Source organism: Crocodylus siamensis, chromosome 8 (genome assembly GCF_052110815.1).
Source record: "Crocodylus siamensis isolate JL-2025a chromosome 8, ASM5211081v1, whole genome shotgun sequence".
Taxonomy (NCBI): Eukaryota; Metazoa; Chordata; order Crocodylia; family Crocodylidae; genus Crocodylus; species Crocodylus siamensis.
In genome coordinates, this window is record NC_143402.1 from 60,604,680 (window position 1) to 60,632,061 (window position 27,382).

Below are 27,382 nucleotides of genomic sequence, written 5' to 3' on the forward strand. Positions count from 1 at the left end.
GGTGCCTGCTACTAGATAATGGTGTGTAGCAGGGCACTAGGCTGCCTGCTACTGAATAGTAGTAAATGGGTTTAGCTGCCATTCATTAGGGCAGCAGGTGCCAGTTGCTATGGCTACTAATTGGGTCAGCTGACCGCCAGGGGGCAGGGCCTGGCCTTTATAAATAGAGAAGGCTAAGACCAGAGCCAGTTCCCCTCTGGTAGCTGGAGGAGCAGCAACTCTGCTGCGGAGCAGAGCACGGCACAGCCGTCTGACTGACTGAGAGTCTACATGATGAGATGGGGGGAGAGAGCCCTGACAGGAGTGTACGTTCTAGCCGGTAGGCTTAGTGTTATGTTACAGCTGTGTGGCTTGTGGTTCTGTTTAGTTATTGTTACACCGGAGGACCGGGCGAGGCTGTAGGGGTGGAGGAGGCCTCATCAGGAGCTCCTCAGTAAAGTGGGGGTGTTCTTGGCACCACTGAGGGTGCCGTGTTGTGGGGGGTGTCCCGACCCCAGCCCAGTGTGGGCAGCTTCGGGAAGAGTTCAGCAGAGGCAGAAGCCCAGTGGGGTGCAGGCCCAGGAAGGCGGGTCTGAGAGTGGGGGGTCCCGACCCCAGCCCAGCGGGGTGATATTGGGATGAGCCTCAATTGGGAACCCCAGTTGGGAAAAGCCCCAGTGGGGCATAGACCTGAGAAGGTGGGTCTGGGGGCCAGGCGAGGCTGAGGCCGCCTGAGCCCCAATCCTGAGAACCTTGAGTCGGGTGCAGGATCCGAAGAGGGATCCAGGGGCCAGGTAAGGCTAATGCCGCCTGAGCCCCAACCTTGGGAAGCCCGAGTCGGGCATAGGAGGCCCCAGAGTGGGCAGAGGCGCGGGAGGAGCGAACAAGGCCCCAGTGTGGGCGGAGAGCGCGACGAGCGCAAGCACAGGCCTGAGAGTGGGCGAGGAGTGCTAGCAGTGCTAGCAAGGGGCCCCGGTGGGGGTGGAGAGCGTGAGAAGCGCGAGCAAGGGCCCAGTGTGGGCAGGGGAGCGCGTGAGGCGTGAGTACATTGAGCAGGCCCCAGGAGAGGGCGCGTATATTGGACAGGCCCAGTGGGGCACTGCCTGTGAAGGGGAAGCCCCGGAAGGGGGCAAGCCCAGGGTTAGGCCCCGGAGAGAAGGGCGAGCCTACTAGGAAGCCCGAAGAGAGAGTGGGCTACTTAGAACAATCACAGAAACAGGCCGGCGAGGGCCGGCACAGGGAGTAGCCCCCGAATTGTGGTATAGCAAGACCGGCCCCGTGCCAAGGGGGCAAGAAGGCAGCCTCCCATTGATGATGATGAGATCAAAGACGTGGCGGGCGAGATAGAGGGTGTGTTCAGGACCCAGACTCTGCACAGTGGGCAAGGGCGCTAGGGGAGGTCACGGCACCCCCTAGGGACAGTCCTGCCACAGGCATGTACTGTTTAACATCTTTATCAGCGATCTGGATGTGGAAAGCATGCTGTCCAAATTTACTAATGAGACCAAGTTGTGGGGTGAGGTGGGCACACTGGAGGGGAGGGACAGAATCCAGCTAGATCTAGACAGGTTACGGAGGTGGGCAGATGTCTGTGTTGAATTCCATTCTATTCTCAAGTGCAAGGTGCTGCATCTAGGGAGAAGGAACCAGCAACATACCTATAGGCTTGGGAATACCTTTCTAGTCAACATGGTGGATGACTCCAAGGTGAACATGAGCTGCCAGTGCAAGGTAGCAGTCAGTAAGGCTAACTGCACCTTGTCGTGCATCTACAGATGCATCACAAGCAGGTCCAGGGAGGTGATCCTCCCCCTCTATGTGGCACTGGTCAGGACACAGTTGGAGTACTGCGTCCAGTTCTGGGTGCCGCACTTCAAGAGGGATGCAGCTAGCATTGAGATTGTCCAGAGGAGGGCCACTCGCATGGTCAAGGGGCAGCAGGGCAGGCCCTATGAAGAGAGGCTGAAGGGCCTGAACACAAGGGAAGGCTGAGGGGGGATCTGGTGGCTGTTTATAAACCCACCAGGGGGCACCAGCGGGAATTGGGGGGGGGGGGGGGGGGCTCTGTTCCCCTGGGCACCATCTGGGGTTACCAGGAATAATGGGCACATAGTTAGAGAGAAGGTTCAGGCTAGACATCAGTTAGGGCTGCCAGGCTCTGGAATGGGCTCCCAAGGGAGGTGGCGCTTCAAGAGGAGGCTGGACAGATATTTGGCTGGGGTAATATGATCCCAGCACCTGGTCCTGCCTAGGGCAGGGGGTCGGACCCAATGATGTGTCCCTTCTGACCCTAAGTACTATGATTCGGCCAAATCTGATTCTGAGATTCAGCTGCTCCCGAATCTTCACATCTTCATATCAGCCGGGCCCATCCCCCCAGCCTGGCAATGGCTGCCCCACTGGCCCCAGCTCTTTGGGGAAAAAAAAGCCTCGACTCAGTGGATGCTGCCCAAGCAGGGGGTGATCCCTGCTCCTCCCCACTGCCCCATGCTGCATGGGGGGGCTCTGCACAAGCCCCCCTGACCCTCCCTCTTGCTCCCCCAGACCCCCATGGGTGCCCTGCCTGGGCCAGCTCCAGCCCTTTAAGAAAAAAAACAAAAATGAAAAAACCCCCAGTTTCACCACTCCTTCTGGGTGGGGTGGTGATCCCCACTGCCCCCCCAATGCCTTGCATTATGTAGGGGGCTCTGCATGAGCCCCCCCAAAGCCCCGAGGCTGCTGCAGGAGGGATGAGTCCTGGGGCTTTTCTTCATTTTGTTTTTTTTTTCTTAAAGAGCTGGAGCTGGCCCAGGTGGGGCAGCTGTGGGGGGACTGTGGGAGATGGGGAGTTTCAGCAGGGCGCAGCAGGGATTCCTGCTCTCCCCCACCCCCCAATCTGGCAGCACCTGGTGAGCACTGGAGATTTTCTTTAAAGGGCTGGGAGCTGAGATGGGGAGGGGAAGGGCAGCTGTGGGGGAGTGGGGGAGGCTGGCAGGGGTCCCCCCCATGGTCTCCTCCCCCAGCCCCCTGCCCAGTATTTACCAGCTGAGTCTGGCTACAGCTCCCCGCTGTAGCCACCAGGGACTGCCTGAGTCATCAAAGCTCTCTGAATCTTTTCTGAAGATTCAGAGAGCTTTGAATCGATTCAGACCTTTTAATTGGTCCCTTGATTTGATTCAGATTCAGCCACCGAATTGAGCTGAATCTCCTCCGAATCAAATCACCACCCGAAGCTTTGCACAGCCCTAATAGTGACTCCTTTGTGGCTTTTTCTCTCCTATGCTTCCTGTCTGGCCTCCAGCAGCAGGAGGAGAAGTACCTACCAGCCAGTTGGGGCACGGAAACAGTCCTGCAAAAGAGAGATCCATCAAAAGATTGGAGGATTTATTCAGAAGAGGGAGAAGTCAGAATTTCTGGAGACTAGTATCATTCTGGCCTCCTTTTCCCTTGCTACTGCAGCCCTTTTCCTGCCTCCTCCACCCATGTTGTAATTTTGAGTAGCAGATGCAGTGATGATGGGGAAAGCACCTGTCCGCAGACCCCCTTATGTACTTTCTATGGGGCTTTTAGCAAAGGGAAGCCAGTATTTCATTTTAACATTTCCAGTCATTTGGCTGGCTGTGGTTTGTGTGAGACTGGATTGAAAAAATTTCACAGAGCCCCAGGTTACCTGACAATGGCTGAGTCAGGAAGTCTAGTGTAAGGTTCTGGAGCTGGGCTTACTTAGATCTCTAGATTTTAGGAACATTTGCTCCACAGAGTAATGCCCCCGTCAGCGTAATGCCTCTACCCCATGTGGACCCAAATTGTCTGCTGATGTAAATTGGCCTGATGCCATTAAATGGAGCTGGATTAATTTACATACTAGTTCTGTTTGACTCATGGCTTTTGATAGCTGCAAAACTTCTCACCCTTTGCCATGCCGTTCAAGTGGAATTATTTGTTTGATTTACATTTGGAAAGAGTGTAGCTTGGGAGACTTACAACTGTGAGGTAAGACATCCTCATGTTTTGCATGGTTCTGATCCTGACTTTTGGTAGTTTTAGTAAATCACTTCATTTCTCAGTCTGTGTTTCTCCATGCATATATTTTGCATCATAACCACCTTGCATGGGTGACTGCCAGTTGGCCACTTAATAGTCATGGTTCTGTAACATGTTTTATAACTTACTCATAGAAAGTAGTTTGAAAGGGCAAATATTTTACCACATTCCTTCTGTATTAATTCAGCTTAGACAATGTAGTCTGATCATCCCCAACCCCAGTGCTCTCGGTACCCGTTGCTGATAGACAGGTAGAGCATGAGTCTTTCACTCTGGGAAGTGCAAGCCATTTCAGAGCACAGAATTAGTGTGAGTAAAAACTGAGTTTAATTTCCCCCTGTGCTTCAGGTCTGGGACATTCTCCTGTAAGAGCATAGGACCCATACACTGTTTACTTGGTGTTGCTGACTGATGACAATGAATGCAGGAAACTGTCACTGCTAACATACACATCACATCGGCATTCGGAAAGAGTATGCTGCCCAGGTTGGGAGGCTCAGAGACGGCCCAAGCTCAACTTCTGCCTGGAAAGTTAATACGACTTCTCAGGGGGTGTTTCCAGAACAAATGATTCAATAGCACATTCTCAGGAAATACAGTAATCTACCAAATGACTTGCTTCCCTCCCAACTTAAAAATAAACTTGGCTTCCTGCCTAACTGAAGGCCAGCACTTAACTGGTACATGCCATGTTGTCTTGTAATTTATTTTTCTTAGTCCAAAAAAAAGCAGGGAATGTGTGTTCAGATTCAGGGAAGGCTAGGGAGGAAGAGAGTATTCACTTCCAGGAATATCTGAACTAGAGAGAGCTTTTGGCAGCTCATTCATATTTGGGGACGATGTGTTTCCTTAGGACTGGAACTTTTCATGTTGAAAAGGAGCAGATAAAACCATTTTATTGAAATGGCTGAGTATTGGAGATGGATTCTAGTGCTGTGACGAACTGGCAACCTCTGGGCCAAGTTGATCCACAGTGTAACACCAACGAAGTCTATGGGATCACACCATATGGATTTTGACCATGCTGGAGCTGGAATTGCTCTGTACTAAGAGTAGAGCACATTCAGGAAAATAAAAATGAGCAGTGAATACTGATGATTTACATGGCATCTGTGCTGGGATTTTGAAAGGAACTTACATAGTTTGATAGCTAAATTCCATGGAAATGTAATGAGATAAGTGTGTCTAACTCCTACAAGCTTGTTTGAAAAGTCCAGCCCTGCCGTTGCAGCTCTGCTTCTGTGTCTGTTTATATTATGAAGCCTATTGCCAGTTTAGGGCTAGGATATGCCAAGGTGCATGTCTTTCTCCTGCAATATGTAGATCCTTTTTGTAGCTGTAGACTCCAGGTTATGACAAGGCATCAGAGTACTAGCAATCCAGCTTATAGAATTCATGGGGCTTGTATAAGCATCCAGAGATAATCACTGACTTTAGCAAGGTTTTAATTCTGCTTTGTTAAAGTCCCTCCCAGTAAGCATCCAAGCACAAATGGGCTGTCTTAACATCTTCCACTGATCCCATTTAATTAGTGCTGCTAACCTCCCTATTGTGGAGACCGAGACCCCTGCTACATGTTACAGGTATTGTGCAATTAACTGGTTAATTGTGCAGTTACCTTAACACCGGGTACATGTACAATGTAGTTATCATATGATAAAGATCTCAAAGCAGCTATAAAGTTAGACCTCAACAATGTGTACTAACTCTATAGCTGGTTGATATTGAGTTTAATTTGCATGTGTAGCAGGGTCTACCCTGTGGCTGGCAGCCTTACCAGCTGACAGGGCTCCCAGCCACTGGGGTGCACCTTGCCCAGCATGAAACCCCCAAGCCAACATGGGGCTCAGTCTTGGCAGTGCCTCATGGGCAGCTGGACTAAGAGCCTTGCAATTAATGGCGCTCTTGGTTTGGGATGCACCTGACATGCAGCTGGGGCTGAGATCCCCGCAACTCTGCATGAGGCACAGCTGGTGCAGGGAGCCCTGACAGTGGACCCTGTGGCTGGAAACCCCTTCAGCAAAGGGGGCTCCTAGCCACGGGAGCCTGCTTCTTACTAGTATAGGGGGAGCCCTGCACTGGCAGTTGGGCGTGATTGGATCTAATGTGCAATCCCACAATTGCATCTCCTGCCTTATACCTGTGGCATGATTGTGTGGATCATGCATTAGATCTAATGTAACTTTTTACCTGTGCATGCAGAGGGGGCTAGACAGTCGCATGAACACTTACCACCTGATTCTGGTTAACGAGGAGCTACGTTACACCAAAGAGCAAAGGCCGTATGTTGAGGACAGCAAAGCTACTTTGATTTCAACACTGCCTATGAGCAGCTCAGCAGAGAGCATGCAAGCTCAGATAGACTCTCTCTCCCTGACACTAATTTGTATGAGGAAAGAAGCCTGTGTCACCTCTTTGGAGCAAGATAAAAGTGAGAACATGCTGAGCTTGTGGAAGACCAAAATGCATTGGGAAGAGATAGGAGAAGTACATGCGAGTGATAGCAACGGCCACCTCGGAGTGACCAAAGCATTGTATGATTTAGTCTTGTACTTGTATGTCAACTGCTGAATCATTAGCATGTTTATCCTTCTCATACCCGGGAGGGAAGGGGACAGATTCTCTTAATACTGAGGGTTGAGCCTCAGAGGCTAGGTTATTTGACTTAGGACACCTGGAAAGTCAGAGGTGGTACTGAAGGGGACTGAACCAACATCTCCAGCCACAGCCAGCAGAGCATCCGTCCCAATTCTCCTCTTCCAAAGGCATGGGGCTTTGCTTTCTGGTTTGCATGACCTAGGACTGTCCTCATCCTTTACCTAACACTTGACCGAGAGTCATTTTTTATGGATTTGAAGGAGAGGACTGAGCCTTTTCTGTGTTGTGCTTTTTAAGTCTCAATTAATTATGAGTCCTGACAATAATAAACTTCCATTTCTCCTGCCCTTTAAGTTTCCTGTTTCTGGACAGGACCAGAAGTAGAAACTCCAAAAGTCCTCTTCCCAAGCACATTCCTGAGGGATAATCTCTCTGTTCTGGAAACTGGAAGTACTAGATACCATGAGACATCCAGCCTAACCCCTGAGACTCGGGGGGGGGGGGGGGGGGGGGGGGGGGGGGGGGGGGGGGAGGGGGAATGCTTGAATTTGTCTCTGCTTTTTCAAATGGAATGGCCAGGAATACAGAAATTTGCCAGCTTCCTCCTGTCTGTCTTCCTCACAGCCAGACGCTTCTCTTCTTGTTTTGCTTCCTACCCACCGGGTGCTGCCGAATCCCTACTTCGTAGCAACTCTGTAAGCATCTCACTTTCCTGCCCCCTCCTTTGTGTGTTTGCACATACTTCCACTACTAATGTGATGGATTTTTAGTTACAATTGCTACTTCAATATAAGGCTTAGCATTTGTATTTCTGAGCTCTATATAGAAGTTTTTACTCTGTTTTAAATTTCGCCACAGATGAGGTGGAGGATTGGAAGAAGAAAATGCATCTCTCCTTCCCTCACTTCCTGGAGCACACATCCTTAAGGAAAGATTAACCCTCTTCAAAGCAGGGGAGACGAAGCCCCCATTTCCTCAAGAAGTGTGGGCGTCGAGGCACTCCCTGAGGGAAGGAGGCTTGCAGGAAGCGAGACAATGTCAGTGCACTCTGGTAAAGGAAGCAGGAGGTTACTGATAGTTCCCACCCCAATGATGATCAAACTTATTCAGAGCTTTGGACTTCAAAGGAACTTAGTCCAGCATGGGTGGGAGAGCTGGGAACTGAGCGCATAGCTCTGCCATGGCGATTTTGTAATCCCGTCACTTCCCCTCATGCACTGTCAGACCTCTGTGGCATGACTTGCTGCATTACACACACAGTTGGGACCTAGCAGGGTCCTGCCAAGTTTATTACTTAATGCATTAGGATCTGTTTCCCACTTGTAGACATATAATGAATCACACCTAACTCCCAGTACTGAATCCTCCCTCACTCCCTGCCCAGAAGTTTCTTCCAAGCAGACACTGATCTTGACAAATGTTTCACCTCTGCTTGGAGTCCAGTTGTGCTTCAATACATGACTTTATGGTAGTTCAAGCAGGAAACAAGCTACCACAAGTTAGATATAGAATAGAATACCAGCATAGTTTTGCCAGTAGATTTACCGGTGCAGCCAAGCCCTTTATATGTCTATGCCATAGTTAACATCCTCTTACTTTGTTTGTCCTGTGTTCAGTTTTTTCTGGTTTTGTACATAGCCTTTCTTCAGTTTTAAGGTTATGTCATATCCAGATGCACTTATCCAATTTTAATAAAAGCAGCATTCATTAACTACACAGGGCTTTCAATGCTGTGTTACTACCCACAGTAAGCTGAGCTTTCCACAGTCTCAGGTCTTCTAATCTGGTGTCAAGGCTGCTGTTAGAAGCCTTGTAAAAGAGTCGACCTAATCAATTTCAGGGTTCCTATTGGCAGCCTTGAAAATAAGGAAAGAGCAGTTCTGAAACTGACCAGCTCCCAGTGTTTTCGAAGCTCCAAATAGCAGCCCTTTGATTGCTACTTCCCATTCATAGCTTCTGGTGCCAGTTGTTATGCAGTTAAATGGAGGTCAGCTACCTAACAAAGTGAAGAGCGGGGCTGAATGATGCTGTGGACTTAAAGTTAGCGGTAAGGAATTTTTCGTGGGGGATATCTTTTATTGTGTCATAGTTTCATAGTTAGTAGGGTTGGAAGGGACCTGAGCAGATCATCAAGTCCGACCCCCTGCCATGGCAGGAAAGAGTACTGGGGTCAAACGATCCCAGCAAGGTATCTATCTAGCCTCCTCTAAAAGACCCCCCAGGGTAGGAGCGAGCACCACTTCCCTTGGAAGTTGGTTCCAGCTCCTAGCTGCCCTGACTGTGTAGCACCGCCTCCTGATGTCTAGCCTGAATCTACTCTCTGTCAACTTATGGCCGTTATTCCTTGTTACTCCTGGTAGTGCTTGGGGGAACCAGGACTCTCCCATTGCCTGCTGGTCTCCCTTGGCCAGTTTATAGACGGATCAACTGCATGGTTTATCCCAATCATAAAAGATATCCACCCCCCCCACCAAAAAAAAAAAATCCTTGCTTCTCACAATTCCTGGACCATTGTGATCACACTATGAAATCTGTGCACTTAAACATTTTATGCATTAGTCAATATGCAGATAAACAATGTTTGCTATAATGTAAATCAATAGACATAAAATTGGAACTGGCATTGCATTTTACAGTGAAGTGAATTACATGCTTGTCTGATAGGCATATAAGTAGGGCGCACTGCTTAGGTTAGTGATTTTTGACTGCCTAGCTTAATGTGCTGATAGTTACAGTTGGGGCCTATAACAGCTACTGTAACTCAGCTAATGAAGAATAAGGCCAACGAGTATGAACTGATGTAGACAAGTCTTCATAAATGTCCTGAAGTTATAGCAACGTAAACTAGCCCCATTCATGTCACTGAGATGTTAAGAGAGAACTTTAAAGACAGCAGTTTAAATGTCAACACTGTTAGCTATTTCATTGCTGCTTATTCTAAGCACATATAATCGATTTTAAACTATGGAAGTAGTTTAGCTTGTAAGACTTCATTATACAAAAATATTAATGCACTGTATGGGTAATAAGAGACTAGGCTCTTATGTCACAATGCCAGCCCCCAGCAGTGAACTACTGCCCATCTTAAGATGCACAGCAATAGAAACTAGAGGAGCTGTAATCCAGGACAGTGCCTGGAGTGAATACACAAGGCAGAAAAGAGCAAGCAAGGAACTGAAGCTCTGTGGAATAGACTTGGACTGGGCTTTCCTTCAGAAGAACAGCTATTATGTCCAGCATGGGATGCAATATCAGCTAGTTGGTAAACATATGGGAAAGATTTTTGCTAAGAAGGAATTTAGGATCTCTGCTGTGCCCTCTCATCTTTCCAATGCCAGTGAAAAGAAAAAGGAGGTTACAACAGTGCAAAGGTATCATGTACACCCTTTTAAGTGAAACTGTTCAATAAAGGTAATATTTTCTTGCATACAACAAGCCCCAGAATATGATACACACCTGAAGGCACAATGAAGAAAAGAAGATTTTTACAGTTATAACTGCAAAGAGCAGGGACAGAGGCTAATCATCAGCTGATTCACTCTCCCTTTCTTACTTAGCTAAAAATTGAAAATCCTTGCTGAAGTCTTGTATCCAGAGGTGGATCTATTATTTTGAAAAGAGCTAAATTATCTCCAGAGCTGTAAAATGGGAGGAAAGGGAGATGGAAGCAGCTAGCAGACAGCAAAATTGCCTTAGAAAAAGTTAGCTTGATGACTGGAACATCAAGGCCATTACAAAGGAGAGATAATCATTAACATACCTGAAGTGAAAAACAAAGTTGCCTTTAGTCAATTGCCTTAGCTGCCTGAATAGTAATGCCACAGCTGCTGCATGGTGGAGCAGGAATCACAGCAGGGTTCTTCTATCCTAGTTAGATAATTAGCTTCCCCACTCAATACATGCACCACAAGTTTGGAGGGATGGCTTTAGGGGGAAAGGGTGTGTACTGTATGCAAGAAAATATGAAAAATGCATGTTCTGGTACAGCCTGCTGCAGGATATGTCGCAACCTCCCAGGCCACTGCTTGATGTTTTTTGATGTAGTGCTGCTTGTTTGTAAGATGCATACACTCATGTTGTTTATGAATCAGTCATAAAAAAGTCAGATCTTCTTGCTGCTGTAGACTGACATAACTACATAGCCTTTTGTATAGATGGAGGTGTTGGTACACAGTCCTCAATGATGGCCAAGAGGGATGAAGGAAAACAACAGAAAGCATGCTTATTAGGGCACTTCCTTTTATTTACCATGGACTGGTTCCAGTAGATGCTGTCTGCTAAATATCATAACATACTGTGCTGTATTAATAGAAGCATTACTTGCAAATCAAGGGAAGTGATTCTCCCACTCTGATCAGCACTGGTGAGGCCTCACCTGGAGTACTGTGTCCAGTTCTAGACCCCGCACTTCAAGAAGGATGTGGACAAATTATAAAGAGTCCAATGGAGAGTGACAAAAATGATTAGAGGTCTGGAAACCCAAGTCATGAGAAAAGGCTGAAGGAACTAGAATTGTTTAGTCTAGGGAAGAGAAGACGAAGGGGGTATTTAATGACAGTCCTCAAATACCTGAAGTGTGGTTATGAAGAGAATAGAGATAGACTAGTCTCTGTGGCTGTAGGGAATAGGGCAAGGAGCAATTTAAGTTGAATTAAATGAAAAGTTTCTCTCTGTGAGAGGAATTGAGCACTGGCACAGGCTGCCCAGAGAGGTTATGGAAGATTACCTCCATCCTTGGAAGATTTTAAGAGCAGGTTAAACCTGAATGACTTGTGTCACCAGCATACTGTTTTGGCAACTGATATCTTAGGGCTACTTAGCCCTGGTTAAGTGATGCTATGTGGTTTCAATATAACACAGAAAATGGCCCATGATGTAGCAATCTACTTAATACTCTTCAGTGACTGCAGAGGGAATGGGAGCTGGCAACTTGAGTGATTTGGCCAAATAGTGGTTTTGCCCTGGGAATGGTAGCCTTATGTCTTCACTACCCAGAACTGGTCAAGGAGAAAAGTGAGGAACTTTAATTACTGCAGGAGCATTTAACAACAGTGGCTCTTCATCCCTGCCAAGAACAGGCTTTAATTCCTGATGACAAATGAGCAATTAAAAGAATTTATTCTTTAAAATGACTTTCTTCCATAAAACAAACCTTCTTTCTCCTGTTCTGTTTTTAAGAGGTGATGAAATCTGCTGCCAGACAGATCTAGTCCTAGGATTCATGAAATATCTGAGCCTTCCCCACCCTTTTTTTATCCTAGTATCTAATAAACAGACCCTGATTAATGCTGGACCGTACTGGAAATCCCATAGAAAAGCATGTGACATCTCTGCGCGAGCCAAGTGAATTAATCGTGTCAGCAAAACAAATGCCCTGGGAACCCCACTGAACAGCCAAAGCATTAGTCCTGGGTACAAAGCTCATTTGATTAAAAATCGTTGTGGGGGTTCCTTTTACCACCCCCAAATATTTATAACTATATGTGATTTACTTGGTACCTTTGACCTGAGAGACTCCAAGAGCATTATAATAATTAAATAACCCCCACCATCTGCCATTATATTAATAGTAGTAATAATAACAACTAAAATTTGTATTACAATAGCACCCTAGAGCCAATAATACTGTTCTGGATGCGGTATGTGGATATAGTAAAAGACAGTGATTGAGCTTACAGCCTAGATCAGCGATTCTCAGCCAGTGTCACAGCACCCTGGGTGCATGCTGTTATATCCTTTAGAGGGTGCTGTACAAAATGAACACTGTTAGGTATGCAAATGCCTACACATGAATCACAAGATAAACTCAAAAATTTCAAATAGGAATCCATAGTATGAAACCGTTTAGACCTATTGTGGTCTTTCTGAGTTCTTTATGACAGAAACATTGCTCTATTATTTTTCTGTAGTAAAAAAATAAGTGAAAGCTAAAAAGCTGGCATTTTCCAAGGGGTGTCTTGAGTCCAACGAAGCCTTGAATCTAACAAGATTGAGAACCACTGGCCTAGACAGACAAGGAGTCCAGGACCAGTGTTTTAAAGGTACTTAGGTGCCTAATTTCCTTTAGGAATCTGGCTCTAAAGTCATATGCGACGTATGTAAAACTGGGGCTAGAACCCAGATGTGCTCATTTCCTAACCATCCTGCCATAAGCCCCTAGCACAGTTGGAGAAAAAGCCACAGGGAGGTTTATTTGAGTTACTCGGGGATTCACAACCTTAGTTATGGAGCTTGTGAATATTTGATGTGCTGAAGGTCAGCTCCTTCCATCTGTGTTCCTGCCGGGCTTATGCTAATGGAGCTGCTCACACAGGTGAGGGTTGCAGGGACTGGTTTGTGGGGCAGTAGTGCTGATTTGAACAATGCGACACTTCCAAATCAGCTGAACTACTTCTGGTTTCTGTGGTGACAATGGATTGTAATTGAATTTGGCTGTGGGGAGGGAGGCTTGTGAAAAGTGCTTATACTGTAACTCTGAGAGGTTTAGGAACAATGGCAGAGGAAAAGCACCATAGATGGCAGGGGAAAAATATCCAAGTAGATAGGCAATTCATAAGCTACTACAGAGCCAGTCAGGAGGTCATAGACATGGCTTGTAATACCACTTATTAATTAGTCTCTGAATTAGTCTATGAAGTCCCACTCTGCTCTGCCTTTTGCCTGGCTTCAGACAGACAGGGCTAACTACCTCTCTCAGCACCACTTATTGTTAACGCTGTCTGAAATATCTCATTAGAAGGTCCTATTTTCAGTTTCTTATCACTTACCAAACTTTTACCATTTGGGCTGAAATTTCCCATGCTGGTTGTCTGTCTCAGCTTGTGTTTCTGGAAAGTTTAAGCCAAAATGGTTTAGTGGGTTAGAAGGAAAATAATGTCTCTTTGGGTCCTGGGGAGTTTTTGTTGAGCAGCTCTAGTGCCAGCATGCTTTGGAACAAGGACTTGACATTTGGCGGTACAATGCCCTGTGTGTCAGAGATGTGTTATTCACAGTCGTCATGAAGATCAACCCCAATCTGTTCAAGTTATGAAGCTTTGAAAATTGTAGTCTGTGCATGTTCAAGTGAGACATCCATTTTAGCATCCAAAAGTTTCTACCCGCACTGAGGCTACCCCATTCCTTCACAGCTTCTATCATGGTGATGACACTGTGTATGAACCATTTCTGGAGTGACCGGTTAAGGGAATAAATCCAATCTTTTCCTGTTATAGCTGCTCAAATCCATGCTGGGTACCAGAACTTGAAGCTGGGATCTTGTCTTTTTTGTGATCTCAACAATCTGACATCCAAAAAATGTGAAGGAGGGAGCTGCCTGATTTTAATGTAGATGAGCAAAAGTCAGACCAAGGTAGGAAAGGAAGTGGAATGGAAAAAGGAGGCTGCTTCGTTTGGAGTTGAAATTGGTAGGAAAGAAAAATGAGGACTAGAGAGGAAGCATTGTGAATGGGAAGGATAAAAGGCTGAGACTGGATTCTCTCTCCATCTGCTACTCCCAGACTTCTTGGCTGACTAGTCCAGACCTTCCCTCCCCCAGATCCCAGAGGGATTGGGGGCCGCTTGACCCGGGTGGCAGTTTTGTGATCAGATCAGGGGATGGAGCAGTGGAGACTGGGACTGGCTGGGCAAAGAGACTAGGATAAGAAGCCAGAGAGAGATTGGGAACAGAAACTGGAAGTGGATGAGGTACCTGTGGAAGGCAGAAGTAACGCTAGGAGGCAGAGGCTGAAGGGAATGAAGAAACAGGTTAGATATATATATTCTCTGACAGAGATTGGAAAGGAGCCAAGATAAACCAAAGTAAATAAAGGTGTGTATACACCGATCTGTTATAATTAAAGTTTGCAATCATTAGGAGCATCCCAGAATAAAGACTACCTGGACAACCTGAATTTGGTCCCCTTTTGCATATGTGTTATGATACAGCCTTTACTTGCATGTTCACGCTGTTTCCTGCAGGACCCCAGTGGGATGGGTTTGCTGTGGGGGAGCAGCTGGGATGGTTAATAAAGGAAGCTGTTTTTGACGAGCCCCTTCCTCAATTGCTGGAGAAGCTGGAACAGGGTCAGTGAATGAGGCAGGGGATCACTGAAAAGAAAAGGGCAGTCTCATGGCTAAGGCAGTTGACGGCTGCCCACAAGCACTGGATTCTCTCTCAGCTTTTGCCGCAGAGCTCCCATGTGATGTCAGGCAAGTCACTTAAAGCTAGGGTTTCCATATGTCCTGGTTTTCCTGAACATGTCCTCTTTTCGAGTCCTCCCATCTTCATCCAGGCGGTTTTTTTAAATAATAAAAAATGTCCGGGATTTGAGATTTTGCTCTGCTCAGCATCAGAGTTTTCCCTGGCACTGGGAAGAGTGGCACGGCAAGAGAAGCCCTTGCTCCTCCAGTGGGGGAAGGGAGGGTAGCAGGGAGCTGTGTGGCTGGGCTGCACCGGTGTCTGTGCTCACGGGGCAGGGCCGCCTGGAGATGCTTGCAGGGCTGGGGGGAGCAGGGGGCTGCAGGTCGGGAGTGAGGGGCATTGGCAGCCTGGGTTTGGGACCGAGGGGCCCCAGGGGATGGGGTCTGTGGGTCAGGAGTGCAGGGAACAGGCTGTGCCAGGGGGCTGTAGATCAGGAGTGAGGTGCATCAGTAGGGATGGGGGAGGGGGTGCTGCGGGTTGGGAGTGAGGGGCACCAGCATGGTTTGGGGGGGTGCAGGGTACTGTGGGTCAGGAGTGAGGGGCAGCAGCGGGGCTGGGGGAAGCTGTGGCTCAGGAGTAAGAGGCAGGGGCAGGGCACAGGTATATCACGCCCCCCCAGTCATATAACCCCCCCCAAACAGGTGTCCTCTTTTTTGCAAATGGAAATATGGTAACCCTATTAAAGTAGACTTCTCACAGGTGGCCACTAAGGGCAGAATCCTGTTTCACTTTGTGCACGGTTTTTCAGGCACGTAACTCCCATTTTTTGCAGTTAAGCGCAGTTAGCTTAATACCCCAGATCCTAGCCAGGTAAAACCCTGTGGCTAAAGGGTATTAGATGAAAGAGGAGGACAAAGATTGTTTTGTATTTTGGTCTAATCTCCTAGGGGTTAGAGCACTTGCCCAGGAAGTAAGAGGCCCAGGCTTTAGGGCCCCCTCACCCCAAAGGGTTTTGTATCTCTGACTTCCTAGCATACTACTGTAACCACCAAGCAGGGGTTACCAGCTTTCCTCTTGAAGCTGATCCACTGCATCCTCCATTTAATCATCATTAGATAATGGAGCACTGGATAAATGGATAATGAACGGTGAGGAAGAGTCTGCATGAGAAGCAAGTGCCTTGGCCAGGAGCTACTTCCTTCTAGGGCAGCAGCCATCTCAGTGAGCCCCCCCCCCCCCAATTTGTTTCATATCTGCCTCTTGTCTGCCCAGAAAGCTAGATTTAAGAGGCTGGCTGGATAGGAAGCTGGGTAATGCCTAACTTTGGTCTCCTGCTTGTTTGGCAAACGTCCTGGCTGATAGGCTGTTAGGCTAAAATCTTAAATAGTCCTCTTCCTCCTCTGACATCTAACATGGCTTTTTGCCATGTACATTTTTTGTGATTTTCACTTGTCCAAAGCAGACAACTGTGTCCACATTGCATGTGTAGTTGGGTCACAAAATGCTTAATTGCTAGGAAAAATGAAACAGGATTCTGCCCAAAATGTTTTTCTTGCAGGTGTTTCGCATGAGATCCCAAGGATCTGATCTGCAAAAATGCTGAACATAGCTGTAGCTGAAGTCCTGGGGAGCTATGCTCTGAATAAATCAAGTGAAATACAATGCTGAGTACTCTGATAAAAACAGATCCAAAGGGTTTCAAACTTAGCCCCAAGAATTAGTGGATATTTTTATAATCTTTGTGCCTCAGCTCCTCCTCTGCAAAAATGGGGATACCCTCAGGTCCCAAAGATCTAGTGAAGGAAAAAATCATTAATGTGTATGAAGCAGTCAGATAATTTGTGTGATGAGCACCAGAGATACACCCTGGAGTAAATTATTTATTGTTCAAATCAGGGTTTGAATAGTGTGTAGACAATAGGGCAGGGGATACACACTGAACAAAGAGGAGAAAAACATATTGAAGAGCTGCTCATTCACTCTCTTATACCTTGACTTCATCATAATTCTTTGGGAAAAGTAGTATGTGATCATGTAAATACAGAGTGTTATAATTCGTATGCACAAAGAGAGTGACCTAAGGTCACAAAGGAAAATTTAATTCTGAGATTTCAAGACTCTTGACTGCTTGACTTTACAGTAGTTAACACTGGGGGTGGTGGGTGATACTTGCATGTTAACAGCACCATCCCTACGGGTGTGGAGCCTGGGGCATATCAGCCTGTGTGGGGCTTGGGGGGGCGGGGGGCAGGGATGGTGAGTGGCCAGATCGCAGAGCTAGGGGTGAGGGGAGGGGGTGGTGTGCAGCTGGACCATGGAGCCAGTGGCAGTGGTGGGGCCTGTATGGCACAATATGTAATATATTTAGGGCCAGATCCAGAGCCCTTCACAATTTTGTGGAATGACTCCTAGTGATTTGTTAGGCTTCTAATTAGACTTTCAACCTGATGGGGTAAGAAGTCATCATTGCATCTCCCTGTGAATGGCTGTAACATAACATCCCTATAGTAACACCAACTGTTTGCTGGCAGCCTGACAGCTTCTTTTATTCTGCTCTCAGCTCGCAGGCCTCTGAGAGAGGAAAAAAAGCAGGGCATGTTTTTGGTTGCTTAGCCTGGTATGATGTACATTATGCATTTTGGCTGTATACTTAGAAAATAAATGGATACTTTTTTAAAGGAAATCTTGGAACCTTCTCAGAGGGACATGTTCAACCACCTGACCCGGATGAAAATGACTCCTGCTTACACCTTTAAGAACTCACTGAAGGGTAAGACCGCTGTGACATTCCTTGATACAGCTCTGATCCACCAAGGGTTAGATCCTGTTCCCATTGAAGTCAATGGCAAAAAACTTCCATTGACTTCTGTGGGAGTGGGAGTGGTCATACAAGTTCAGAGATTAAATTCATACACTGGGGGGAGAGTTCTGGCAAAAAGACTTTTAATATGTATTCGAGCTTTTAAACAACATTCACTTTAACTGTGCTCATTTCCCTTTTATGCTTGCTTTCCATGCTTGTGTTAATGTTCACAGTTTACTAGCCTGCATACTCCCTGGGTGTGAGCTTTAAGCTTGAGTGCTCAAACATTCAGTGAAACCAGATTTCAAAATATATGGCTTGCCAAGCACAATGAGAATTGGGAACTGAATTTTTCACTTGAGAATACAGTTTGAAACTAATGCTCTTATTGGTTTGTTTTGTTATTGGGGTGCAGAACCAGAATCATGCGACTTTACAGACTTAGGGGCTGCATATATATGTGCTTAACTGCAGAGTAGACTAGCTGTGGAGTAAAGCATCACCATTTGCACTTTTGACAGTATTAGGCCACAGTAAACTAATTAACACTGCAATAAGATAGTATTGTCAGGGACCGTACTATCTTACACTGGAGTAATTTACTGCAATTAAACACACATGTAGATGTTGACCATGGGCATAAAATGAGCCCAGTCAGCCTAGCTGGCTGGGAGCCAGATTTCTGCCTGTTGCCTAGCCACATAGCTCTGCACTTTAAGCACCCTTGTGGCCCAGCCAGCCTTTCTGCTGCCTGATGCTGCCACCCGGAGTCCAGGGCTGCCCTCCTGTGTCCCCTGTCAGCCTGGGCCTGCTCTGCCCTGGTTCAAATTGCTGCTGTCCTGGATATACATGTAGATGCTGCACCCAGGAGTAGTTTACTTAGGCTCAAACTGCTCCAAAGTTTATTGCTTTGCATTAATTGCATATGTAGACACACCCAGTGTCGAGTTTGAATGTTCAAAAGTAGCTGTTTGCAAATTGTGCAGGTCAAGAATTATCCATTTAATTAGTTCCCAATACATTTGAAAATGGTAGAATGCTTTTATGTACCACCATTCAGCAGAAAAAGAAGTGAAATTCATGTAGATAGCTGTTACAGCACACATTGTTTCCCCAACTGAAAATTCTGCCTTATGATATTCCCACGGAGTAAATGTAATACGTGCAGAAATTTGCACCCAGAAATTTTAGTATCAACTAATTCTACAAGGCCCTGGCAGCTAGACTTATTGTAGAATCATAAAGTATATTATTTATTTAGCACCTAGAGTTGAAGTGATTTTCAGTGTATAGTTCAAACGAGATTGCAGCCCATCATTGTTAAACACTGATTAGGCATTTCTCTAGGCAGGTTTAGTATTACGGCAGAAGGTAAGTAGAGCATTAACTCAGTAGTGGTAAACTTATTCTCACCGAGTAGGTGAACCTGTTTCCCTAATGAAGTTCATTGGATGCATAATTCTTCAGACAATCTCAGTTGCCAAGTCCCCTGTGAATTGCAGGCTGAATGGGGAGGTGCAGTTGTTGCTTATGGGGCCTATGCTCATGTAGCCTGAATGAAATTGAAAGTGTGGGTGGGTGCCAGATCTTCAAGCAGAGGATCGTGCTGGCTGGTTACCACTATGTGACTGCCATGTACTGAGGTTGATTTCAGGAAAGGACAGCTGTAGCCTGGCCCCGGTTCCACTGAAGGCCTTATAGGGTGATGATGTGGTTCTGCACCTCTGAGAATGTGGACAGAACTATTCGGGAGAGTTGCCAAGTTATCTTACATTACAGAAGCAGCAGCAGCATCTCTGTTGAGTCTGCTGGCGGCAGGATTTAGGAATCAATTAGCAATCATTCTGACTTTAGGTGATAGGGAAATTGGGTAGGTTTAGGGCATGATGCCAGGTAGCTGTCCATTCTAAAGAGAGGATATTTTTGAGGGCGCTGTTATTTCAGAAGTGAAGGGACACAAGGCAGCATAACATACTTTATTTTAAATGTAGGGAAACATAGTAATGCAACTGACTTGATGTTTGGATGAATGAATTAGATACTAATTGACCTAATGAGTTTTATGTTTCTCTTGATCTTTTCTAACCCCTGTAGATATCTGTCTGATATTACTAGCAATTACTTGCGTTAATGATTTTGCATTGGTAGCAGCAATGCATCCTACAGCATCCTGCACTGTTAACAGAGTTATGTTTTAAAATAGATAATACAGAGTGGATGAGGCTCAGGAGAGCTGAGTCGATTCTTCACTCTGCCACAGGCTTCCTGTGTGATAGTAGGCAAGTTAGTTAATCTCTCTGGGTCAGAGATCATAGGAAAGTTGGTCTGAAAGGGACCTCTAATCCAGGCCCCTGCTCAAGGCAGCATCATCCCTGACTAAACCATCCCAACCCACTCTCTGTCTAAGTTGCTTTTGAACATTTCCGTGGATGGGGACTCCAAACCTTCTCTGGGTAGCCTGTTCCAATGCTTGACCATCCTGATAGTCAGAAAGTTCGTACTAATCTCCAACCTAAATTTTCTCTACTGAAATTTCAGGCCATTGCTCCTAGTCCTGTCCCCTACAGGCACAGAGAAAAGACCATCTCCTTTTTATAACTCTACTTTATCTATTCTTCCTCCATCATCTCTTCTCCAGACTAAATAACCGTACTTTGAGCCTTTCCTCATAAGTAATGCTTCTCAGGCCTCTTATCATTTTTGTTACTTTATGTCAGGTTCTTTCTAATCTGCCCACATTCTTCTTGAAGTGTGAGGCCCAGAGCTGGACACAGCGCTCCAGGACAGTGCCAGAGTGGGAAAATCACTTTCTTAGATTTGCAAGAGACCTGTTAATACAGGTTGTTGTTGACTTTTTTGCATCAAGTTCACACTACTGGGTCATATTCAGGTTATGGTCCGGTGTAATGCAAGGTTCTTCTCTGAAGTATTGTAATCTAGCCAATCATTCTCATCTGTATTTGTACATGCAATTATTCTGTCCCAAGTGCAGGACTTTGCACTTGCCCTTGTTGACATTTATCTGGGAAAGGGAGAGCAGGATACAAAAAGCACCAATATAGCCAGGACTTGAACCCAGGCTGTAGGAATGAGACCACTGAATACATGCCACTGGACCACCAAGTAGCTATTTGTAAGCTAGAGACAATGATATCCTCTCTGGCCATGGACAGACACACCTTTAAAGCACTCCAGATTGAAGTGGAATATGGAGTGCTTCAGATCATAGACAGATGTTGAGCCCCCTGATAGGAATGGTTCAGAATCAGTGCAGTAGCATTCAGCAACATGCTTTCCAGGCAGGGGGCATGACAGAGGGTTGCTTGGTCCTGTGGCTCCATTCCCCTTTCCCCCACCCCTGATGCCATGGGGGTGGGAGGGGATGCTGAGTGCTCTCCTGTGCACTTGGCCTTTGGACTCCTGGTTCGATAGTCTGAGCGCCATGCAAAGAACTATTGGAGAGAATGATTCCTGGCATGGGTATTGGGCTCTGGAGATTGCCAAGAATGGCCGACCACTCACCCCTTCCCCCTTAGGACTGGGACACCCCACATTCCCCTGGTAGAGCCAGGAGACTGGAAGCAGGGGGACATGCAGGGATTCCTGCATATTCTTTGTTTACCTCCTGTGGGGCCTGCTGGAGAATGTGCATTGGCTCTCCATCTTCAGCCCCCTGCTGTCCCCACCCCAGGAAGAGAGGAGTGGAGCACTGTGGGAAGCTGGAGGACCAAGCAGCCCCCTGTCACGCTCCGCTGGAGTGTAATGAAGTGCTCTCAAAGGGCTCCAGAAGAAAGTGCTTCATACATGTTTCTCATTTTCTGTGGATCATTTAAGCGTTTTGGGCATTTTTGAAGTGGTGCTTTGGCTACGAACATCTCTCTGTTGTGTGGAGCTCTTCAAAGGTATTTGGAGTACTCCAAATGTTACGTCTGTACAGGGTTCTCTGTTTGCCACGTGGTTAAGTAGCAGTCTCTTTAGAGCAAGGACTGCCCCTCACTGTTTGTACAGTCCCATGCACAACTGAACGCAAAAATAAAGCTTTCCATGTTAGTCAGGGAAGGTGGTATTTTATTTTTCCTGCTGCAGTTTTCAGCAGAAATGAATCTCATAAGCCTGCTGAATGTGTTTCTTGAATAAAGTTTCTAGCGATATTGTCACTGTTTGGAGGTTAATAGGTAGGCATTGTCTTTAGAGCTGCACTTTTTACTGTTCTTCATACAGTTTCAGAGTATTCTTCAATGTTTACTTCCCAAATCTTTTAATAGTATACTGTAAGAAGAGGCTATTTGAGATGCCAGGATAATGGTGTGCAGCTGGGCCAGGGGTTAGCTTGTTGGTTTGCACCTTGAGACCTGGTTTCAATTCCCTGCTCTGCTACAAATTTCCTGTGGGCCCTGGACAAGGTATTACGTCTCCCTCCTTCAGTTCTACAACTGTAAAATGGACATCATAGTATTTCTCTTCCCGTGTGTGGTGTGAAGATAAAGTATGGTCACAGAACTGAAATGTATAGCATAGTAGAGTCAGATGCAATGATAAGAGGGTCCTTTGAAGTACCATAGATATCCAGAGTGGAGTGTTTCATGCTCCAGCTGTCTAGTACTATTTTAGATCCTCCAGTCGAACTGGCTTGTGCTGGGACATCCTAGAGTTGCTGGTGTAAATGAGCAGTTCAAAGGGACTTGGGTGCAGAGTAATGGCTTACTGAATTAATCCCAGAAAGGGCCCAAAGATCTTGCTGTGCATTCACTGATTGGTGCAAGTCTGCCCTTAAGTCATAGATGGAGTGGTCATGATTTGCAGAGTTACGGTCCATCTGTAAGGACTGAATGTGGGGCCAAATCAGTGGTTATTAACCTTTTAAGACTCCAGGCATGTTTCAATAAGTTTTGGGAATTTAGTGGCACCCCAATCAAAGACTAGTTCATTTCTTGCAGTGCTTGTGCATGCCCTGTGGTGCCCCAAAGAGATCTCATGGAGTGGCAGGGTGGGCAGGGCACCCCTGAGAGCATGGCAGTGGGTTGCACACAGTACTTGGCAGGGGCTGTTGGCAGGGTAGACTGAGGACCTTGGGAGTGGGTCATTAGACTCCTAAAGGAGACAGTTGCTCCTGCAGGAGGCAAAGGAGTATGACAGTGGTCACTAATGCAGAGGCTGATGCCAGGTGAGGGTGGTAGCAGTAGGATCCTTGTATGCCACACTCCTTTCACAGTTTGCCTCCTTCCTGCCCCCAGTCTGTCCTTGAGGGGGTGAACATAGCCCCTGGTGCTGCATTTGGTCCTCTGAGGACTTGAATGCCAGTTCCCAGAGCCACCGTTCCTTGCAGTCCCTCCCACTAGTTTCAGGAGGAGTGGAGGCAGGAGCTGGGCTGAAAAAGTGCAGCTTTGTGCATGGCAGAACACACTGCTCAGGACACAGGGATGGTCAGCACCAGGGGCTGTGGTTCTCAGTTCATCTCATTCCTCAACTCCTCCCATGCTCCTGATGCTGGTAGGAGGGGCCATGGAGAGTGTTGTGGGGGCAGATGCAGGGTGCTCAGCATCTGGAGGAGCCAGCACTTGTCTCTTCTCATGGGGGCTGGCATCACAGCACCCCTCAAAGAGTTTTGATGCACGCTGGTTGAGAATCACTGGTCCAGAGGCAAGAACCTCAATTGTCTGAGCCTGTCTGTTAGCCAAGGCTGCCACAGATTCACCACCCTCTGTCTGTGTCTTAGTCATTGTAGTAGAGTGAGGGATGAGATGCCACTTAGAGTGGCATCAGTTATACCAGGCTGAATTTGACCTTCCTGGTGTGTAGGTGCCTGCACTCTAGAAACTGCTTCCATAACTGGCACTAATGACCTTACTGGCAGTCTTAACACAGAAGAAATAAGCTGGTGGTGACTGGTGAACCCAAGTGCAGAAGGAGATAGCTCATGAAGGCCAGAATCAAGGTATCTGGTTGGGGCAGGGAGAAAGAAGCTTAGATTGTAGATGCCTGTTTGGTGAACAGAGGATCTCAAACCTTTAGAGCAGACAGCATGGCTCATTGCAAGGATGGGGATGGAAAGGGGAGCATCCCACTTCCATTGACTTCCAAGGGGATTTATGCACCTCATTCTGTTAGTGAGTCTGCAGAGCACAGAGCTGAAAGTGCTGTGAAAGAGTAGCTGTGTAGCCAAGCCAATGCAGCACTTGACACTGATTCTTAGCAGAGCTTATTAGACTGGGCAGGGCTCTGCTGTAACGGTCTCCGTCGCTTCCCATGCCTAGGCCACCTTGCTTGGAGCTAGCTCAGGTACTTCTGCAGAGCACTGTTTTATGCAGTGTAGACACTCTCTTAGGCACCTTGGAAAATCCCACCCTAGATTCCCTGGAGGTTTAAAAAAAGGGAAAGCAAGTCCAGTTTCTGTCTGTAGAATCAGAATGAAATAAAAACACGAGGAGTTGCTAAACAAAACACAAAGCAAGGAAAATGAAGAATTAAGGAAAGAAAAAGAATGTAGTAGTTTCTCCGAAATATGAGAATGCATTTTATAGAGAGGCTCAGAGCACCTTGTGGTCACTAGGAACAGGAAGGAAGGGTACAGCTGAATGGGAAGGAGGAGTCCCAGTGAGGAGACCACTTAGGGCTTGAGGCATGATCCTTAGCCATGAGGCTTATGGGGGCTGCTGCTCAGAACAGTTTTACTTAGTTTTCCATTCCCATTCATTTTCCTTTCCCATTTATTTCCAGACATGGTTTAAACCAACTCCAGTTGTGGATGTTTTCTTTAGTGAATGCACATTGTAGCAGTGTGTGTGGACTCGCTGAGCCTGTGCATGCACACCCACGCTGAGCAACAGTTAACTAGAGTGTCAGCAACACCAGGATCTGTCATGGGGATGGGAAGAAGGCATTATTTATACAATGCCAAATTACAATCACCCCTTACTGCATGTGCGTCACTGGTCCCTCTTGATGCCCAGACCACAGGCGATATAAGCCTGTTACAGCCCTAGCTGGAAAGTCTTTGCTGCTTAATTCAAGCTGTAGCAGATCATGATTTTTAGCTCTTGAGGACCCCAGTTCAGTTCCTACTGTGTTAGCTTTGATGGTGGCCTTTGCATCACTGCAGAAAATGCATCAAGCTAAAAAACTTGAACAGCTTCTGCAGCCCTTCTGTCTGTTCTCCATGGCATAGGGAAGGAGGTGAAGCGAAGTAGAGTGTCTTTTTCCAAACCTGTGCCTACAGACAGGTCATCCCAGGAGCTGCATAGAGCTGAACCCTGATAAACTAGGCATGGATCCCAGTGCATGCTCCTGCATCCATGCTGCTCCTCAGTGCACACAGGCACACCAGATTTGGGTGGTCCTGTTTTGCTGGACCCCCTCTCCACCTACTGCAAAAGAGAGCTGTTGTGGGGCTATTGCATTTCACTTTTGCATGGGAACGACTATGAGTTTTTACAACCATGTGACCAGCTGACTGAAGAAGGCTAATCCAGCTCTCTTGCTTCATGAAAGACAGGCTGTCTCCAAAATCCAAACAGCTTGCAGAGGCTCAGTCACATTTCAGACATCTTGAGGTGGGTGGGACGGGTTCCCTTTTGACCACTTATTTTTCTTAGTTCATTTAGTACTGTATGTGTACATCAGGCTACAGATGTTTCTGTAACCCAGCTGGTACTCCAAGAGGTACCCCCTTTCCAATTGAAGGGATCAAAGCAGGTGCACAAGTGCTGTGGGAGGTGTAGGGACTCTCCTCCCCCTATAGAGCAGAGCCAGAGCACCAATGGGGACTTAACCAGATACCTTTTAATACTGGGAACATAACAGGCATAAATCAGAGGGTATTGTGGACACTACAATGCCCCAAAGGGGCGGGATTCAACAAAGGTTAGACACTTACAATCACTGACAAAAAATAGGGTTAACAAAACAGAAAACACAGACAGCAGAACAAACAATACGGGTTGATGAAATATAAAAAGGCACAAAATACAAAATGTCAAATGACAAGGAAATATCAGGCCTTGGTACCTGGAGGGAGAGGAAGTGGGGAAAACACAATGGCCCCTTTCCACTGCAAGAAGATTTGCTTCTTGTTATTTCACTCACCCTGAGTCATCTCAGCTGGGACTCTAACCCAGATCTCCCACGTGCAGCAATGCTACCACCACTGGTGGCACTGCTCCAGCCTGCTAGAGGTCTTCACTGTTCTGGAGCCCCGGACTCACATCGAGCTGCCTGGCCTCTGATTGAAGGAGCTGGGAGCAGAGCTGGGAACCTCTCAGGTTGCTGCTCAGATCCTTCCTGGAGCGGGGGAGCCTCTCCTGCTGGCCACAGCCTCTCGTAGGGGAACCTGGAGCCCAGCGGGGAGCCTCACCTGCTGGCTGCCCCTCACGCTGCTGAGGGTCCCACTGCTGCCTGCAAGTCCTGCTCTTTCAGGCTCTTCTGGGGCACTGCTTCTGCCCCGCTGGCCCAGCTCTTGCCAGCTCTGTGAAGCTCTTTCCTTGTTGTCCCTCATGCTGCCCCTTTTATCCCCCTCCAGGTGACCCAAGGGGCCAATTGGGACAAGTCCTCCAATCATCTTTTGCCCTTTCAAAACCCCTGGGCTAGGTCACTGCCAGCCAGCCCGTCACATCTCTGTTGCCACCCAGGTGGTAGGGGTTATAATAATACTGTCTGCAACCCTCAGACTCAGCGACTGTTGGCTGCAGAAGTACTGCCTTAGAAAGGATGCTCTTAAAAGCAAGCAAAGCCATTAGCTTTTACTTAGCTTGGCCAAACTTTACAGCCTTATTTTACGGGCAGAAACAATGGCTGGTCTGCCTTCAAACTGATCTGATCTGTCTCCCTAGAGATAGGGTGTGCACTGCTGGCAGGATGCAGAAGACAGCACATCTCCTAAGTCTCACTGCCAATTCCTGGTGCTCTGAGTGCTAAAGAAGACCAATAACTTGTATTGTATGGAGACAGATAAATGTATATATTATGACCTTGGAGTCTTGCCAATGGGAGCATAGAAAACAGATGTTAGAATCGTGACCTTGTGGATAAACAGTAGGCCCTCCTTGCCAGCCCCCTGACTTTAGGTTCCTTCTCACACTCGAGGCCTTCAGCAATCTGGCTCTCTGCCTGTTACAGAGGCCCCAGAGCCATAGCTAGCAAACTGTGCAAGAAGCAACTCCCAGCTGAGGGAAGTTTAGCACAGTTTTTACTGTTTCAGCTATAGGCAGCAGTAATCCATTTTATCTAGAAGAACTGTTGAGTCAGGTCTTCTGCTGCATCCCAAACCAGGACACTCTAGAGCAGTGTTTCTCAAACAGTGGGACTCGAAGGTCATAGGCAGCGTGTAGGAAAGGGGTGGGGGGCACGTGAGATTGACCACTGCCAGCATCTACAGGCAGTCCCTGCTCGCCACCCCTGCCTCCTTCCCTCCCCCTGCATTGCCGACACCACCACCAGCTGCTATGCCCCCACTCGCCACCATGGTGCTCTCCCAGTCTTGGGAGGCACCAGTCGTTCATGTCGAAGGTCATGTAGGTGGGACTTCAACTCATTGCCTGATTGAAAAAATCAGTTGTTTGCACTTCAAATAAATGAATCAGCAGATACGTTGAACAGTGCAATTTTGTGGGGTTTTATCTTTATCATGGTGGGACCAGGGATTTTTAACAAAATGGTTGGTGGGACGTAAAGTGCAAAAGATTGAGAACTGCTGCTCTAGAGGGCTCCTCAGTGCAGGCTAGAGTAGTCTGGTGGCTGCTCTGATTTGCCAAATGGGGATCTTACTGCATGTAGAGGTGTGCAGGAGTGCAGCCCACTCCTCTGGTCAAATCCTGTGCCTTCTACCTCTGACATGTTTCTGCCCACTCTACACTGAGGGCTACCTC

The 27,382-nt window shown here is 47.1% G+C and overlaps 1 protein-coding gene across 2 annotated transcripts in view; it reads left to right on the forward strand.

The window, feature by feature from the left end:
* The window catches only part of TEKT3 (tektin 3), a 247,429-nt gene that overhangs the window by 41,327 nt on the left and 178,720 nt on the right, over nt 1-27,382 (forward strand). For both annotated transcript variants that reach the window (XM_090059970.1, XM_090059971.1), the window contains one exon: nt 17,399-17,489. The gene's annotated coding sequence lies outside the window, so the exon portion shown is untranslated. The remainder of the gene's footprint in view (nt 1-17,398; nt 17,490-27,382) is intronic.